This window comes from Paramormyrops kingsleyae, chromosome 14 (genome assembly GCF_048594095.1).
Source record: "Paramormyrops kingsleyae isolate MSU_618 chromosome 14, PKINGS_0.4, whole genome shotgun sequence".
Lineage (NCBI taxonomy): Eukaryota > Metazoa > Chordata > Actinopteri > Osteoglossiformes > Mormyridae > Paramormyrops > Paramormyrops kingsleyae.
Window position 1 is genome coordinate 5559083 of NC_132810.1, and position 17560 is coordinate 5576642.

The following is a 17560-nucleotide window of genomic DNA, read 5'->3' on the forward strand; positions in this document are numbered from 1 at the left end:
GTACCTTCATTACCGTCGCCCGAGTCTGTCAGGCATCTCCAAAGACGCCACAGGAAGAGGGCCGGTGGGCTCGTAAAGAGAGAGCGAGGCCCAGAGCGAGCATTCCTGCTAATCGGGACCAGCAGGCCGATGCCCATGTGTTACCCATAATGCCTAGGGGTGTATAGGGGGAGACCACCCATCCTTCCCCAGGGGGGCACAGGGAACGAGGGTCAGCCATATCCCCTGTGACACCCAGCTGGGGTGTCTTTAAAGATGTGGTCGATTCTATTACCCCCATCTCTGAGAACCTAATGGTCACCCCCGGCTGGACACACTGCTCCCATGAGGGGGGGGGGGGGGGGGGGCGCTGATTGCTGACTGTGAATAGTCACACTGTCAGCTCAGTTGGTACAGACCTGCTAAGCCAGGCTTACGCAGCTGAGACACAGTGAGATGACTTTGACCCACTGGATACTGGGCAGCACCCCCAGCTCGCTCCAGATGCGACAGCACATGGGGGCTTCCCCTGGTCTCGCCCCCAGCCGGTAATTCAACACCCCCCCCCCCCCCCGAATACAGCCTTCACTCAGCCGAAAAGGGGCAGATTAGGCACATGGCTGAGCTCTTTGTCCCTGAGCTTGGGGTATGTCTGGGGCTGGGGGGCTCCCAGGACAGCCTCCCTATCAGTAGTGGGGGGGGGGGGGGGGGGCGGGCCTGGATTTTCAAGGTGACTCGCACGCCGTCACCAAGCCGCCAATCAGCACCGCCACACCCCCGGTCGGAATGCGTGCTGAGGTCACGCTGAACCGCCAGCCCTCACTCCCTCCACGCTTCTGCAGTCGCGGGCCCAGCGCTCACCAGCACCGACCCGCCGCTCTCACGTTACAGTCCGCGCACAGCCAGCTTCCGGAGAATACCGCGAGCGGGCGCCAGGTCAAAGGTTACCGGCTTCCATAACCGACTCGCAGATGTTAGTGGGAGGAAGGTAAACATGCGGGCAAGGCTGCAGTCACCCCCTGGTTAATGACCCGAAATCCCATAACAAACATCCATCCAAGGGGAGCAGCTACATTAAACGGGGGGGGCGGGGAGCACAGGTACATACATACATCTCTGGCGACAGGCATGGCGGCCCGCAGAGCGCCCTCCGCTGCTTACAGGCGTGTGTGCGCGCGTCCCCACGGACTCCGGCTCCGCCAGAACAAAAGGCCTCTTACAGGAAGACTCCGCAGTGCCGCCGCGGCCAGGCCACGCCCACTTTTAACACCCACACCCTTATAGGACGCAGTGTGCTCAAGTCACCGCCCCCTGTAGTCTTTGGGGGTGGGGGTTCTGTGTGTTTAGGGTTAGTCATAGGAGAAGGGCTTAGAGTGGACAATGTGGGAGGGTGTGTGGGAGCACGATCACTGCAATTCATGTGTGTCATGATCGTGTGTCAATTCATGAGCTGGCCGCCTCATCCACACCACTGGGGGCCACAGAATGAGATGTTATGGCAACGTCCCTCCCGGCTCAGCCGGGCGGACAAGCCCCCCCGTTTCTTCATGAGCATTAACTTGAAACGCTGAAACACTTTCCAGCTCACAGTGAGAAACTGAGTCTCCATGGCAACAATAAGACAAACCATGTAAATATTACTATCAGGATGTTTCATGTTTATCATTGAGAGACTTAAAGTGCAATCAAAGGGCAGCAGAGGATGGCAGGCCTGAGCCACGCCGGCGGAGACAGAGACGGCCCAGACAGGGGGCAGGCCGGCGGGGACAGAGACGGCCCAGATAGGGGGCAGGTCGACGGGGACAGAGACGGCTCAGACAGGGGGCAGGCCGGCGGGGACAGAGACGGCTCAGACAGGGGGCAGGCCGGCGGGGACAGAGACGGCCCAGACAGGGGTCAGGCAGCCAAGAGGATCCATCCAGAGTCAGCACCCACATGCCCTCCCAGCCAGGGGGAGTTCAAAGCATGCGAGAGCTGCCCCCCTTCCTGAGGCAGGGCACAGGCCACCCCCACCTGTGCTTCAGTCCCCCAAGGCCAGGGTCACCTGTCATACATCAGAACCTTGGTGACCCGAGAGCTTAGGAGCACAAGCAGCAGCCGGGGGGGGGGGGGGGGGGGGGGGGCTGCAATCCACAGAGACAGGGGGCCTGCGGCAGGTGGACGGAGCCCCGGCCCAGTGCGGCGGCTGCAGGTTCGACAACCTGGGAGGTACTCTGCTCTCGGAGCCTTGAAAGAACCTCGAATGATTCTCCCTGTGAGAAATCCCACCTGAAACAGGAGTATACAGCTAAGCAACAGTGAAGCGAGAAAGAAACTCTGACACTTGTCGTTCACGGAGACGCCGCTGAGGGAATCCCGCGCGGTGCGTCCGCACGTCCACTCAGATGCAGGAACGCTACCCCACACCACTACCACCACACGCCGGCCATCTGCCAACACAGCCCGAGTCCAGCTGGAGTTTTGTGTTGAAGAGAAAATCCGTGAGCGCTGCGACAAGCAAGGAAAGCGATGCGTGACTGAATCACATGGCAAACACATAACGGCAAGTCCGGCTTCGAGCGCTAAAAAACAGGGCGAGCGTTTCAGAGGCATAACATCATCACCATGGGATCACTGGGGCTCGTGTGCGACCGATTAAAGGGTCCCAGTGTATGACCAAACCACAGCACGCATAGAAGTATCACACAATATCCTAGCCTACTATATCCACTGGGAACAACCCAATAACCACAGGCTGCAGCTCCCCCCTCCAAATCAAAGGCCAGTTCTCAATTGAAAGCCCCCCCCCCCAAATCCCACCACAGCCCCATGGCTCCTCCCTGTCAAGGCTGTAATCAGTGCTGCCTTAATATCAAACATCAGGCCCACCATCTTGTGTGAGCTGTAAAGGAACCACAATCGTTCTGAGGTCTCCGGTCTCCAGAAATCTCTTAAATTTAGCTCTGGCTACCGCAGCAAAATCTCCCACCACTGGGGGCAGCACTCTATTAGGACAGCTGTCCCGAGGGCGTCTCCGCAGTGCAGATGTCATTGTTCATGAGGTCCCACTGGCCATTTTTCTGACTGTTTGTACCTGACCTTCTGCCTCATTCCTGTAACCCCCCCCCCCCCCCCCCCCACGTGAATCAGCCCTGTCACTGTAACCTACACAGTCGGCAAAGCAACACAATTCAACCATGACGACCCAACTTATAGGTTAACCTTGAAGCCGGCTTGGGCCACATCATGGTAATACTGTGGTATTTTCGGTTCACGGCAGTGGTTACGCTTAGCAAAATTGAAAAATTTATAATGGAGGACCAAAACACCGGACACCTTGCAACCTGTGAATGAAACCCAGGGTTTGCACAGGTAAAGCTTGATCACAGCTCTCTAAAATTTCAGAAGTGATCTACCAACAGCCCATTTCTAAGGTCACCCAGGGCTGGGCCAGTCCCCTAATGCCAACACATGGGGCCACGGACACAGACACGTAATATGGAAGTGCAGTCATGCTTCATGACTTCATAAATCTTTGCATTGACTGATTGCGCTGCTAAGAGACAGGATTCGTGACTTTTAAACAGACTGCAAATTACCACGTCACCGAATATCCATAAGAGGAAGAGCCACGGGAGAGCATTTCTCACTGGGCCGCACCCCCGGCCACCTGCCCTCACAGCCGATCCCTTCGACAGGAGAAGTAACAACAAAACAGAAGCTGCCGAGAAAGGTGTCAGTCTGCATGCGAACGTCTGTTCCCGCTTTGGTCAGGTGAAGTAAACAGAATGAGTGGTGCTGTGACTAAGGTGGTGAAAACTAACAGGATGTGGGCTCAGCCGCGGCACCACGTACGGAGGAAGGACATCCTCCCCCTCATTTCGGCAAATTTAGACAATCCGCAAATCACATTTACAGTCTCATCTGCAGCAATAACCAACATCGAGCATCTGCACACAGTGTAGACCTACCAATAGAGGACGGAGTACATCTACTTATCTTTAATTATTGTCTTTCTTACCTTTCCTCAAACATGACCAGGCAGGAGAATCACATTTTCTCTGTAACTCCAAGTCTGCAGATGAGCAAAAACAGACCCTACGCCGATGGGGAGGCACGACCAAACTGGCAACCTGACTACTTGTTCACCCTGAAGCATCACTTCCTGTAGTTTCTCAAATCGGACCTTGGGCTTAGCACTAAACACCAGGACCTCACCAGGACTCCAGCAATGATCACACCCAGACGCACAGGATCTACTCCAAGAATCACATCCAAGACGAGGCACTCTATGGGGAATCCCCAATGGTGACACATCAACAGTGATGTGGGGCATTGCATCAGAGAGCATTCTGTAAACAATCCTGACTGGAAATAAACTATAAAAGTTAATTGGACAATAATGATGCTAAAGGTTACCTTAATGGGTGGAACAGACTGGGCACCGTTAGAATTGTGTGATAACAGATCGCAGGTCATGTGACCCAAATCTCAGGACTGATAAAGACTTCCGCCAACGTCTTTAATCCAAGGAGAAAATTAAACAGCCGCTTATGTGGACCCAGTGAGAACAGCAGCCAACAGCAAACGTGCCTCCAACACGCCCCCCCGGGGCCACGCCCAGACCCCCTCCATAGGTACCCAACACATTGACTGGGAAACCCCGGTCCATCCCAGTCCATCCCAGTCCCACCTCTTTTCCAGCCAGAAGCAGTTTTAATTACCTCTTATCTCTGTCTCTCTTGGGCAGGCAAATCCACATAATTAGAACCACGACTCAGGTTCACGGGAAAGTGAACTTCAGCGGTCCTCTGGACCTCCTGGTTCTGTTCGGACGCCGCCCACAGAAAGGCATCCATACAAGCCTGTTCAGGCTTTCACTGACTGCCAGACCGGAGATAATCACTGAGGACTCCCCCCCCATCACACCCACAGACTCTCTGGAAACCCTGAACTTCGAAAACGAGTCTCCCTGCTCTCCCTCAGCTACAGAGACCCACGAGCAGCTGTAACAGTTAATGTAAGATACTTTACGTTTCCTTGATGGCTTGTGCTGCAGTCTGCTGCTTGCCAGGGACCGGCGGGGGAACCCCCACCTGAAGACCACCGTGCCGAACCTTCCCTGTGCTGCGGAGATCACACACCATCCCAGCCCAGCGGAGAGAAGCCAAACCAAAGACCCGAGTCAACTTACAACCCAACAGGGATCCGGTGACCTTTTCTCAGGACAGCATGAGTAAGTCCACCCCTCCACGAAGGTAGGAAACGTTACTCTCATAAATGTTCTGGAGGAAATTTACAAGCACGACTCCCAAAATACTGCGGGTGGGGCTGACGTCACCCAGACATCCTGCGAAGTATATCTGACGGGAACATTCAGCAACACCTTCCTAACCTGACAAATACAGTTGTTCCTAGAATGACGCTGGGCCATGTGGGATCTTACTCTGTCCCCAGGAGCAAATAACCCATCACGGAAAAGCTGAGAGTGCACAGGAATGAGGTGAGACTGACGGAGAGGCGAGTCGAGCGAGGACATTAGATCGACTGTTAGCCTTCCACTCGCATTAACGCTGGCTGGCCCGTGTGACGAGGGAGGACAGCTCACTAAAGAGCAGAGCCATCACACACAGGGGGGCGCTGGACGGACACCAATCTCCCCACCACCACCGTGTCCTGGAAGCCGCTTCAAGCACAAAACTATTGTGCGCCTTATCGTTCCAAAATCGCAGTGCCGGCAAACAACACCAGTGCGCAGGGAACCTGTTCGCTGATTTGTTAATCAAATATGTACTAGACTAAGAGAAACCTCAGGTCACTGCACTCAGTTCACTGCACCAGCCTGAAAGGTCTGCTAAACATCACAGAACCGCGTGGGAAGATCAGCCGCCGCAAAGAAAGCGGCAAACTGTTATTTCTCCGTAAGTAAAAAGGCCGCAAAATGGAAAAGAGACGGGATCTGACCCAACAACACACTTTCTTTATTTGAGTTTGCTCATTTCCAGCCCTCGTCGTTAACGCAGCCAGTCCAAACTTTGCGTTACTACGCTCTTTACATACATATAATCCCCTACCCCGAGTACGTCAGCGCCGTTTCATCATGGTGCTCATGGTGATCCATTAAAATACGGCACCCCGGCCACATCACCGACCAGAGGGCGGCTCAGATCCCAGACGGGTGGGCAGGGAGAGGTACACGAGCTGGCTCCTTACCAGGATGCGGCATCGGAGTGCATCCCATACCGAACACCCATATACCCTCAGCGATGCGGGAGGGTGAGGGGCGAGGGCAGGATGAGGCCAAGGCAAGAGGCGCATGCAAACGCCGCCTGCAGCGGGTGCAGCTGCAGCCAAGCAGGACAGCCGGACAACAGCAGCGAATGGACACTTTACTCTGGATGGACATAGCTGACAGGTCTAGGCAGATGAGCAGGGCATTCAAAAACGCAGACTGGAACAGAACTGAAGAACCAATCTACAAACACACCGAAACCAGCACTGTGCAGTTCTGCACCACAGTCTTCATTGTGTAGCTAAGACTCATTTCCATAAACAAGACAAAAAAAACTATCTAAAAATGGAGCCAAATTAGACCCCAGAGTGGCTATGAATGGACTGGTTGTAGTGCATGAACACGCAGGCTAGACTCTACTCGGAGTAAAGCTATGAACCAATGACAGTGCAGTGTGCTGGTCACTGCACTGCCTAAACCCCTGGCTGCAGAACTCAGGGCGCTGCACAGATTTTCAAAGCATATGAAGGAATCGAAATCGAGTGCTGCAGGACCACATCATCCTCCATCAAGAGGCTGGGATCCCACACGGCGCTTATGGAATCAGCAAGACGCAAAGGCTTCAGAGAATATCCAGGATTCTCATTTGGATATCTGAGAAGATGGAGGAGCACTGACAAGCAGCTGGGCCTCCTCATCAGCAAAGAGGGAGGCTGACATGGGGGGGATGGGGTGATCAGTAACCAATGGGGGGCGCTGACGAGCAGCTGGGCCTCCTCACCAGCCAGAAGGGGGCTGACATGGGGGGATGGGGTGTTCAGCAACCAATGGGGGGTGCTGACGAGCAGCTGGGCCTCCTCATCAGCAAAGAGGGAGGCTGACATGGGGGGTTGGGGTGTTCAGCAACCAATGGGGGGCGCTGACGAGCAGCTGGCCCACGTCACCTGCAGGGAGGGGGACGATGAAGAGTTGGGGTGTTCCAGCCTATGGGTCAACCAATGGGACACCTCGACGGGGGAGCCTGGCACCCTCCTCTCTAAAAGAAAGGGGTCCCACTATTTAAGACTGGGAATACGGATCGACCTCCTGACCCTGCACAATGAGCAAGGTCAAGGGGCCCGTTTATCCACAAAGGCAAGCTGCTGTCGCCACTGGAGGAATACCAACTAACCACCAGGCATGCGGCATGCGGCACACACACACACAGACACACACACAGAATCACAAAGAGGGTTACGGGGACGCCCTGCTATCAGAAACATTCCGGGGTGGCCAAGCAAAGGTGGTCTGGAATGAGGTCTGCTGTGAACTGCACAGTGAAGGGGGGGGGGTCCATTCAAACTCATTATCTATGTTGAACGTGCAGCGACTCCCCACTGCTTAATAAAGCGACGATGAGATCTGACACCGAAGGTCAAGGCTCATCCAGGGCAGCAGGGGGCGCATGGGAGCTCAGGGCAGGGCCGGGGGGGGGACTCCTCCCCATCTGAGGACCACCGTCGTGACAGACGGGGCCACAGAGCCACGGCTGGGACCACTAGGGGGCGGGGCCAGGCATGAATTACAGGGAATGGGCCCTTTGTGCTCCCCTGCTGGTGCGCGCAGCTTGGAGAATGGTGCATTCAGAGCGCCACACCGGCCCTTTGTTACCGCGGCGCCCAGGAAGGCGCCGGCGACTTGGTACGGCAGCGTCAGCAGGGCCACGGCTCCCCGCTAAACGCCCCCGACATCGGTCCGTTTGGCAGGTTCTGTAACTGCACTGCGATGCTTCCACCGCCACGCCTCATTGTGATTGGTCCAACCGGTGGGTGTCGCCCACCCCCACCATGCTGGGCACCCCATCCGCCATCGGCGGTTCCTCAGGGATGGAAACACACAACGGGCTGGGGGTGGGGGGGGCACAGGAGCTCCGACTTAGAAAATCTGAGAAATTAAAAGAACCCGGCAAAGAAAATTCCATTTGGATCAGGAACTGCTTCGCAGGAAACACCTCTGATGGCTTTCAGAGGGCAAGCGTGAGCGTTCACCCCCACCGCAACGTCCTTGCTCGTTGCCATAGAAACAAGAGACAAGAGGCACAGGCTCTGAAGTGCGCAAGGCGTCGATTAAAAACCGGTGAAAACAACTTACAACCAACAAACCACATGCAGGTAGGAGACCATCGTATGATCCACTGATCCAAAAATGCATTTTTGGCAGCAAACCCTGACCTGATCCACAGGGATGGTTCCGGACAGGGAGATGTGCTTGCTTGTGTTCAGGACATGCATGTCAAAGCCTTTGTATGACTTTACGGACATAAGCACCACAAGGGGGCGCCTATTCCCCTCACAAACACTAATATATGGTGCGGCATTCCAGTTACGGGCGTGCCCACAAACTTCCCCACAAGGGCGGCGCACTCCCCCACCCCCCATCTCCACCTGCATTTATTTAATCGTGGAGAACCTCAGCCTACGTCAAGGCAGCCCCCACCGGGAGGTTGGCAACAAGCCAGCACAGACGAGAAGGGTCTGTTTCATCCACGTGGCTCTCAAAGGGTCTGCAGATCGAAAGCGGACACGAGGACTTGGCCCCCAGCCGGGTGGCAGGTCAAAAGAAACTTGCAGAAGGGGTCCCAAACAAAACTTTAAGCGACAAACCTTTCCCCAGGCCTGTGTCAACTACACCAAAAGCCCGATAATTACAGACATTTACGCGCTAAACAAACTGCACAGCGACTGACGCACTTCAGGGAGGGGCCTCGTCAGCAGCCCCATCGCGGCGGAGCACGGGGCCCCCATGCCAATCCTCTGGAATTGGGTGTGTAACATTCCGACCCACAGACCAGGTTCTCGTTAATGGCAGAGATGCACAAAACACGCAGAAAAATAAGCAAGGGAGACGCCCCCCAATATCACTGCTCGGCGCGGCGGTAAAACTCCCTGTACCGGAGGCCGCTCCCGGGTGACCCCTCCCGGCCTCCTTAATTAGGGCCTCCTCCTGTCAGCAGATTCCAAACAAGCTCTCCAGGAGATCCTGCTAACCGAGCAGCATGAATTCCCAGCTGGGCTCAGAAGAGCACCAGCAGGAACACTGCCGGACAGCAGGAGCGCAGAGCGTTCAGCAGATAAGGGCGCGGGGTGACGGACATGAGGGCAGGGCTGCGGAGAGCTCGCAGAGGGCCGGGGTGCGATCGAAACGCTCCCCTGACGAGTCCCCACCTGCCCAGCACCACAGACAACCAGGTTATACTCTGGCATCATGCAGGCTAGCATGCAAGAAACACAAAGGCAGACATTACACCACTCAAATTGTAGGCTGTGCAGGTGAACCGCACCAGATTTCACAAGCAGGGTACACCAGTCTTCAGTCCCCCGCGACAACGCTGGTGATTCCCTGATGATGAATGCCAGTCATCACAGTCCCAGGTGCATGTTGAACAAACAGTCCCATCTGATCCTAAAACAGTCACGCTGCAGGTATGATCGCCGAGCAGCGCCAAATCAATCGGTAACCACCAACTGATCGGATGCTGTGGGCTCAAACCTCATCACTGACAAGCAGGTAGGTGCGGAGTATCAATATTCAATAGTGACCTAAAACACGTTTCTCACTCCGCACGTTAGGCTCATTTCACGAAGAAGAGGTATTGAGATTAAATGAAATTATCAGAAAGACCACACCTTCAGGCAGACGCCTTTCCGGTAGAATACACGGAAAAGAGCTATAAAATAAATAACTAACTACTCCCAAAAAAATGAATGCCCTACCAACGAGGTGAATGTTCACCTACATGTGCACAAATCACGGTGCAAAGGGAAAAGCAAACTGTCCGTGCAAACAGGGGTCTTGTCTGTACAGCTCACGTAAATTAAAAGAAACTTTTAATACTTTGCAACGCTTCGTCTTCATTTTCATGACTCAAACAGTAAATCCTTTTTAAAACAGCTTATTATGTGACTTTTCCCTCAGTAAGTCCGGCTGTTTCACATTTTGCAACTTCGGTTGTCCCGAAGGCAGATAGACCGTGATTGCAAAATAACTGAAAACATAGTACGAAGTTTCACCATGAACTTCAATTATAAAAAATTATATCCACCCGCAATTTACGCACCTCATTAAAACGCAACCAGAATTTTTAAAATTCCAATGTAGGGGGGGGCAAAAAAATAAATTAGAGGGCACAGGTGTGAAAAGAAAAGCATTTTCCACATGTCCGGCGACACCTCACGCTCGCATCTGCACTGTCTCCGTCCCACCCATTAAAACACGGTTTCAGGTTAACTGCCCAGATTCAGTGGGAGGTAATAACCGACACACAGTGCAGTCTGCAACAAGAACATGAAACACTGTCACTTATCTAACCATCGGCCGCGGTTGTATCGTCCTTACCTTGGAAAATGACCCATCATCCGAGCGAACCGCACGAAGCCTTCGCACCAGGAATCTCCGCCAGCACAATAAGGTACGGCTCGGCTTTTGCAGGTGACATCATCCCTCGCACTGACAATAGTGCGCATGGACTGGCGATAATGCGCCGCGGGGGACTCTGGGAGTTGTAGTTCTTTTGGGTGTTGTAGCCCGCTGCCTGCGCTTCAAATGAATGCACGACCCTAACAATACAGTATGATTCCGACAGCCCTACTTTGTCATGGTCCTGTGGGATTATAGTGCCATTTTACTGAAATCTTTAGGCAACAATTAAGCGGAAACCTAACCTCACAAGATAAGTAGGCTACATGAAGTATGGAACGATGTTCCCTCTAAGGCAAGATTTCTCTCTCTCTCAAACACACACACACACACACACACACACACACACACACACAGACACATATTAACACTGCATCCTCTCCCAAAATACACTACAATTATGATGCGGGAAGGACATGAAGTTTAATTTGATTCAAGCAAAGGTGTTTTTGTGACCCCTGCTGGAGAGGCTCTGCAATAACGTAACGTTTAAAACCTTCAATCACACCTTAGCCTCCTACATCGAGGGGATTAGTGTTGCACAATGCGGAGGTGTTTAACTCTGTGTTGGATTCTTACTGACTTATTGAATTACTCTGTTGTTTGTGTTGGTTGGTTTCTCAACACGGGGAAGCACAGCTGTCTCTCCGTTGCTGTTTTTGTCTAGTGTCTGATCTTAATCGAATTAAGGCAGAGCTAACAGTCTGAGGCCGTGGAGGCTGGCTGTTTTGGGACAGGCCCTGCCCTGTGGACTCGCTCACCCAGCAGCAGGCCAGTGCCAAAGAGACACTAGTCTAGTCACAGCCACAGACCGTAATATTGAGAACCACAAGATTTGAGGGATGAAGCGGTAAGCAGGGGCAGGCTGCCAGTATGTTGGAGGAGATGGTCACGAGTAAAAGTCCAGCCCGAAAACAGCAGCCACTCCTGGATAAACAGCGGCTCTCTGTGGTATGTAATGTGGATAAGGGAGAGACGTTAATGAACATGGCCGGAGAGAGCAGGGTGACACAGTGCTGCAGATTATATGGGAGCATGCTTAACGGCATTTGTTTGGAACGAGAGACGAGAAAACTTGTACATGGAGACACCGACCACAGCAGAGCTCGCAGAAATCGGTCCTGGGTCCAAGGCTGTGACCTGGGCTGCAGCCCACGATCTCAAGTTGTAGAGGGGCCCAATTTTATTTTATTTGTTTGTGACAGCAGCATTTTAGGCTGTAGGTGGGCCCCCAGCCCCCCAAATTAAATCCTACCCGCGCCCCCCCCCCCTCAGAGGTATTCAGGAATCTGGATCTAGCTCAATTTGCATCATGAAGTCTTTGAAAAGCCGGCTAAACAGCAAAACAACAAAGACCAACATGATGGAGGAATCCAGAGGGATGGATTGGTGGAAGCAGAGTGGAGGACAGCGAGACGTTTGGACTTACATGCTGGGCCCGGACATTGGGGTTCCCCATGACAACTTTTGCTGAGCAATAGATTTTGCTGATTGGTTCTGTCCTGGAATAAGCCCGGGATAAACTGGAATAAGCCCGGGATAGACTCGATTCATTAGGAAACAAAGCAGGGACTTGTAGGCCTGGCAGATTTCAAAGAGCAGCTTCCACGTCAGCCTCAGTCCCCCACGTCAGCCTCAGTCCCCCACGTCAGTCTCAGTCCCCCACGTCAGCCTCAGTCCCCCGCACGGCACAGCACGCACTACTCTGCACCCAAGTCACATGATTCCACATGCATCGTGTCCAGTACAATCAGTCTGGACATGTTGGCTGCTTGAGGAGAGCCCCCCCCCCCCATTATACAGACTTAAGAGAGTCCATTATCATCCTCATGTGATGCTGGCCAGGCCAAGTGGAACTGAAAACAGGGGGTGGGGGCTTCAAGTACAGATATCAATGTCAGCACTCACTCCCTCTCTCACTCCATCCATCCATGATTCACTCAATCACTCAATAATTCACTTATGCTGACTGCATCTTCTGCTCAGGGATTCTGCTCAGATAATTCACTCACTTACAAGCTGACTCCATCATCCCTTCAATAATTCACTCGCTACTTATTACATTCATTTTCCATCAGCAGAATCCTCACCAGCTCCTCTGGGGCCCCTTGTCATTCCTTATCTTCACTGTATTCCACCAGCAGCACACTGGATCAGCGAATCAAGGTGAACTTTCTCAGGTCATGCCCACTGTGTGTTTTTTTTTTCCATAACAGGATCTACATAAGAACACCATGGGATTCTGCTGGTCTACAGTCCAACTCTGCTCACCTTCCCAAACTGTCTGAGCCCCTAGTCTCCTGCCTTGGGAACACAGTATGCAGTGAATGCAGGACAGAAATGCAGTGCATTAACGTGATTAACAAGTCTCTCGTGAAGCTCTGGAACACCTTTGCACGGTCGGGCGTGGAACAGCACAACAACCCCCTTTGGCTAATGGCACAACATGGTCATGGTGGACAGAACATGCAGAAGATGTTCTGTGAATGAACATCCCGATCTTCCTTTCTGCTGAACTGCTCGGGTGGCAAAGGAGAGGGAGGATTTGTTATCGAGATCAGTGCCAATACATCAGTGCTGCTATTTGGTCAGAGCAGGGCTTAATGACGGTGCCAAGGTCAGGCGGGTCAAAGGTCAGGGCCAACAGCCCAGGCTGCTGAGGTCATTATTATTAATGTATAACAGCAATCAGCTTAGAAAACATCTAAAAACCCACATGGAAGTCTCTCCTTTCTTTCTATTTTTATCAGGAAGGTCAAACCATTTTATCATGAGTCCTGCAAATGCTTCACTATGATTGATCGCTTGTGTTTCAGTCAAACTGCAGAGTTGAAAATTAGCCACCCATTATCCGTGCTTGGTGTGCCTCTTGTCAGCCCCCAGAATCCTGGGGGGCCTGCTCTATTTTACAAAGCTATCGCACGACCTTACGGCTGACCTCCCCCGAGTGCCACGCCCGTAGTTTGTGCCTGCAGGCATATCTATGAGCTAACCATCACCTTCCAGCTGAGACCAGCAGGTGTGGAACAGTAGTGAACCGACACGTGTGCGGTTTGCTCACCTTTTTGTTTCAGTGTCTTTGTTGAATGATTGAACTCCATTCCATTCTTATCGGGCTTTTGATCGTGCCGTCTGGCAGCCAGCTGTGACCCACCCGCACGCTTCATTTTACAGCGTTTCCGTATCAACAGTCTCCATCCAGCCCGTGAAACATGATTTTGCTCTACTTATTATAATCATAACATGGTGGATCATACCGCAGAGAAGGATCTAGATGATTGTGACACATCAGCAGACTGTTACTGGCTGACTCTGCGGGGGCCTGGGGCAGGATAGGAGACCAGGCTGCTTCCCTGAGCTGCGCTGACGGACAAGGCTGCACTGAGGAAGGCGAAGTCGACTCATTGGGCTGACAGAAAGCAGAGGAGTGATAACATGACGCCCAATCAAAGCTAAAATGGGAGGCTTGTTAGGGATGTGATAGATTCACTGCCTCCACATCACTACTCCTTGAACTGAAACTGGGCAGCACACTGGATTAATGAACCCTCTCCATTTACTGGTCACATTATTATTGAGTCGTTGTGACTCAAACACTCCCTTAACGCTGAACTCACTTCCTCCCGTGTTATTAAATTAGGATTAACAAAGTTGAAGGGCTTCCACGCGACGTCTGTAGTGCCGGTCGGTGCCATCAGAGGTGTGATTGGATTAGACTGAAACTCACAGGTCAGTCAGCAGGGGAAGAGCTTCACAGAGGCCCACATTGTTTGTGGGTAACGGCTCGTTCTCAAATGCATGGGTCAAGTGAGGCAGCACACGAGTTTGCGACACCCCCACACGTCAGAGGAGTCAGCAAGACGCAGGGGCATGGGGGCGCTAAGGATGGCACGTGGTTCGTCTTTCATGCTGGGGGGGGGGTCTTCCATGTGACCACACACCTCTGCTCTGAAGCATGATGGGAAACCGGGTTTCTCTGACATAATCATCTTTTTTAAATACTCCCCTACAAAATATTACCCCTTTAAATCTGATTAGCATTTTAATGTCATTTTAGTGTTTAGTAGGTTCCTTGGAATGTATGCTAGACCTACTACATTGGGGCTGGTAAGTTTAGGGTGGAGTTCACCGGAAATCGCAGACTAAAATTTCTCGTTTTTAAATTTAGAACCGCCTCTCGCACTGCAGATGTTCTGTCTAAAAGCGTACAGCCAATGACAGTGCTCCAAAAGCCTTTTTTTTCCCTGCTCAGAGAAGCATATGCCAAAGTGAAGACTTTGCCTGCAAGGCAGGGATCTGCCACTTTAATTAGGACTACGGCTCTGCCCCTCAGACCTGCTGTGATGTTTTGGTATAATCGCAGAACCAAGCTTGGCGTGAAGATAATCAGTGAACAAACAGAGTCAACAAACAGACTCATTTTCATCTACTTCAGCTCCCTCCATCGCTGACCTTTTTCCCATATCCATCTTGTAAATTCACCGGTGAATCACCCTCTCCAGCATCTGCTGCCCCACAGCCACCGTTTACAGCGGCCTCCTCGGGTGGGGAGCGCAGCCAGATCGTGCGTAATAAAGCGTCTCTCAATAGGTGAATGCCATCGCTATCTGCATACCGCCTGCAGACCATGACGACCACCTTTGACCTCCAGAAAAGAGTAAATAAGGTGCTGAATGGGAGACGGATGCGGGATGAGCTGGAACCTCGGCCAAAACGGGACAGGAGAAGCGCGGAGGTGGGACGTTGTTGGGAGGAAATACATTAAGAATCACCATCTTGACCAAACATAGCAAAGTCTTCATAATCTGACTCCGCCCAGGTGAGGGGGACAGTAGTGTATATCATGTGGCTCAAAAAGCATGCAGAAGTCCAGCCAGTCTCACCAGTCCTACCTGTCCCTCCAGTCCTGTGTGCTAGATGTCAAGCCTTCATTCCAGTTTTGCATCTCCTTCTCCTCTGAGGGGGTGCAGAACACATGAGGGCAAACGTGGTCCTGTAGATGGAGGTAGGCCCGCACCCGTCCAGGTCTGACTTCCTACGAGTTTTATCAACCCGCATATCACGGCTCAGACGTGCGTTCATCTGCTGTACGCATTCACGTAATGTTTACCGCGGTCCACTGAAACACGCCGCCACGTTACTTCAGATTCCGAGGGCAGCAGTCGTGTATAGTATCGTTTATCACCAGTATCTCTGTCAACAAGGTCACTGACAGTCAAACTGTTCCGGAGAAGAAGAAGTGTCTTTCAGAAAGAGTCTGTCACCAGACTAGCTCAGCTGCCGCACCCTCCGCCAAGCCTGAAACATCTGATGGTATCTGAGAGCTTGACATCTGTCCTGCCGGCGGATGGCTGGAGCCTGACTAGGCGAGGAAAGGAAGCCGTCACCCAACACCCTCCATCCAACAGATATAATGTCACCAGAGGTCAAGGAGCTGATACTGGTGACACAGAGTCGAGGTGAGGGCTTCCAGCTGCCCTGAGGCAGGTCACTCAGGGCGTGTCTCCTAGTCTTAGAGTCCACACCAACACTCATGGATGTTCAGCATGGTTATCATCGACAAAAACTAAAACTCGGACAAAAAGACAATATTTTTGCGAACTGGAAATAAAAGACAAAAACTGTAAAACTGCTTCTCAAACATGCTGAAATAGAATTTTTTTTAAAAATGAAATACTTTTCGGTGCCATTTTTAATAGCATTTACAGTAAAAGCTCTTGTATCCAACACTGCTGGATAGTTGATTATTATTATTGAAAAACAATGAATCAGAACACATTTCTCGCACATTTTATTTTTGATATACACACATTAATGATTATTGTACTTTTATTTAAAGTTAGATATTCTATAGAAGCCGAGAGTTTGTGAGTTAAACAGCAGCGGAACAAGCGAAATGACTACTCTAAGCTGCCGCTTGTTTGCCGCTTGTTTGTTGTAATACATCTGCCCCCTCGTGGTCTGTTGGAGTATCACTGCTGTACGCCACCATCCGCATCGGCCAAACGTAGTATGAACTATGAACACACGCTGCCGCGCACACGACCGTCCGCAGCCGTACAGCGCATGACAACGCAGGGCCAAGTCAGCGTGGTTATGGCTCGGCTACGGCTTGGTTCTTGGATGCAGTGGAAAAGCGCCATTTGGCATGCGCAGGAACGAAAATAGGCCCGTGCGTTGTGCAATTATTTTCTTTATTTGAACATTTTCAATATAATAATGCTATTATATATTGTTATGAAATTTTTATGCTTATGTTTTAGAATTGTGCCGTTTACTTCTTCAGGTTAATGCGTAAGCCAAAAGCTTTCACTGTAGCTTACATAACGATTTATCTTTAATGTTACCTAGAACATAGTCTGTCCATTTTGAGGACATTAATACATAATGTGCAATGTGTATTCACGTTAGATTCTTTAAAGATCAGATAGATAAAATAGCTCTATAACTTTTGGTCCATCCCTAGAGGTTAACTTACGTAAATAAAACAAACTGAAACTAAAATACAATAAAACTGAACAGAAACACATCTTTAAGATAAAAATTACCACACTAAAAACTAAAACCAAATTGGATTTCAAAGAAAGATTTAACATAACGAACACAGTTACAATAAACATTAAAATAAAAAATCAAAATATAAGAATACTGGTTCACAAGTTAAGCCCTGTAGTGGTCCCAGTCCTGTACTGTGACCAGCTGGTCCGGCTAACTGGACAATGCTGCGTCTGCCCCACCAACACACCACCCAGACAGCCATTATACTCAGTTTGCTCCTAAGATGCTCCATTGTTGTTATTTGCTATGTTCACATCTGATGGTCTGTTTGGGAACATTATCAGGTGTTAAAGTGCTAGGTGGGGCTATTTTTAAAACCACTGTATTAATTGGACTATAGTCAAAGAAATAAGAGAT

General features: G+C 51.4%; 1 protein-coding gene across 4 annotated transcripts in view; it reads right to left on the minus strand.

Annotated features, from left to right (window-relative positions):
* Positions 1 to 10707, minus strand: part of daam1a (dishevelled associated activator of morphogenesis 1a) — a 42799-nt gene extending 32092 nt beyond the window's left edge. The window contains exon 1 of one of the 4 annotated variants that reach the window (XM_023825485.2): positions 10565 to 10707. The gene's annotated coding sequence lies outside the window, so the exon portion shown is untranslated. Of the gene's footprint in view, positions 1 to 1091; positions 1111 to 4992; positions 5138 to 10564 lie in introns of those variants that run through there. The other 3 variants (XM_023825486.2, XM_072699127.1, XM_072699126.1) reach the window with 3 other exon arrangements.
* Positions 10708 to 17560: the final 6853 nt, after the last annotated feature.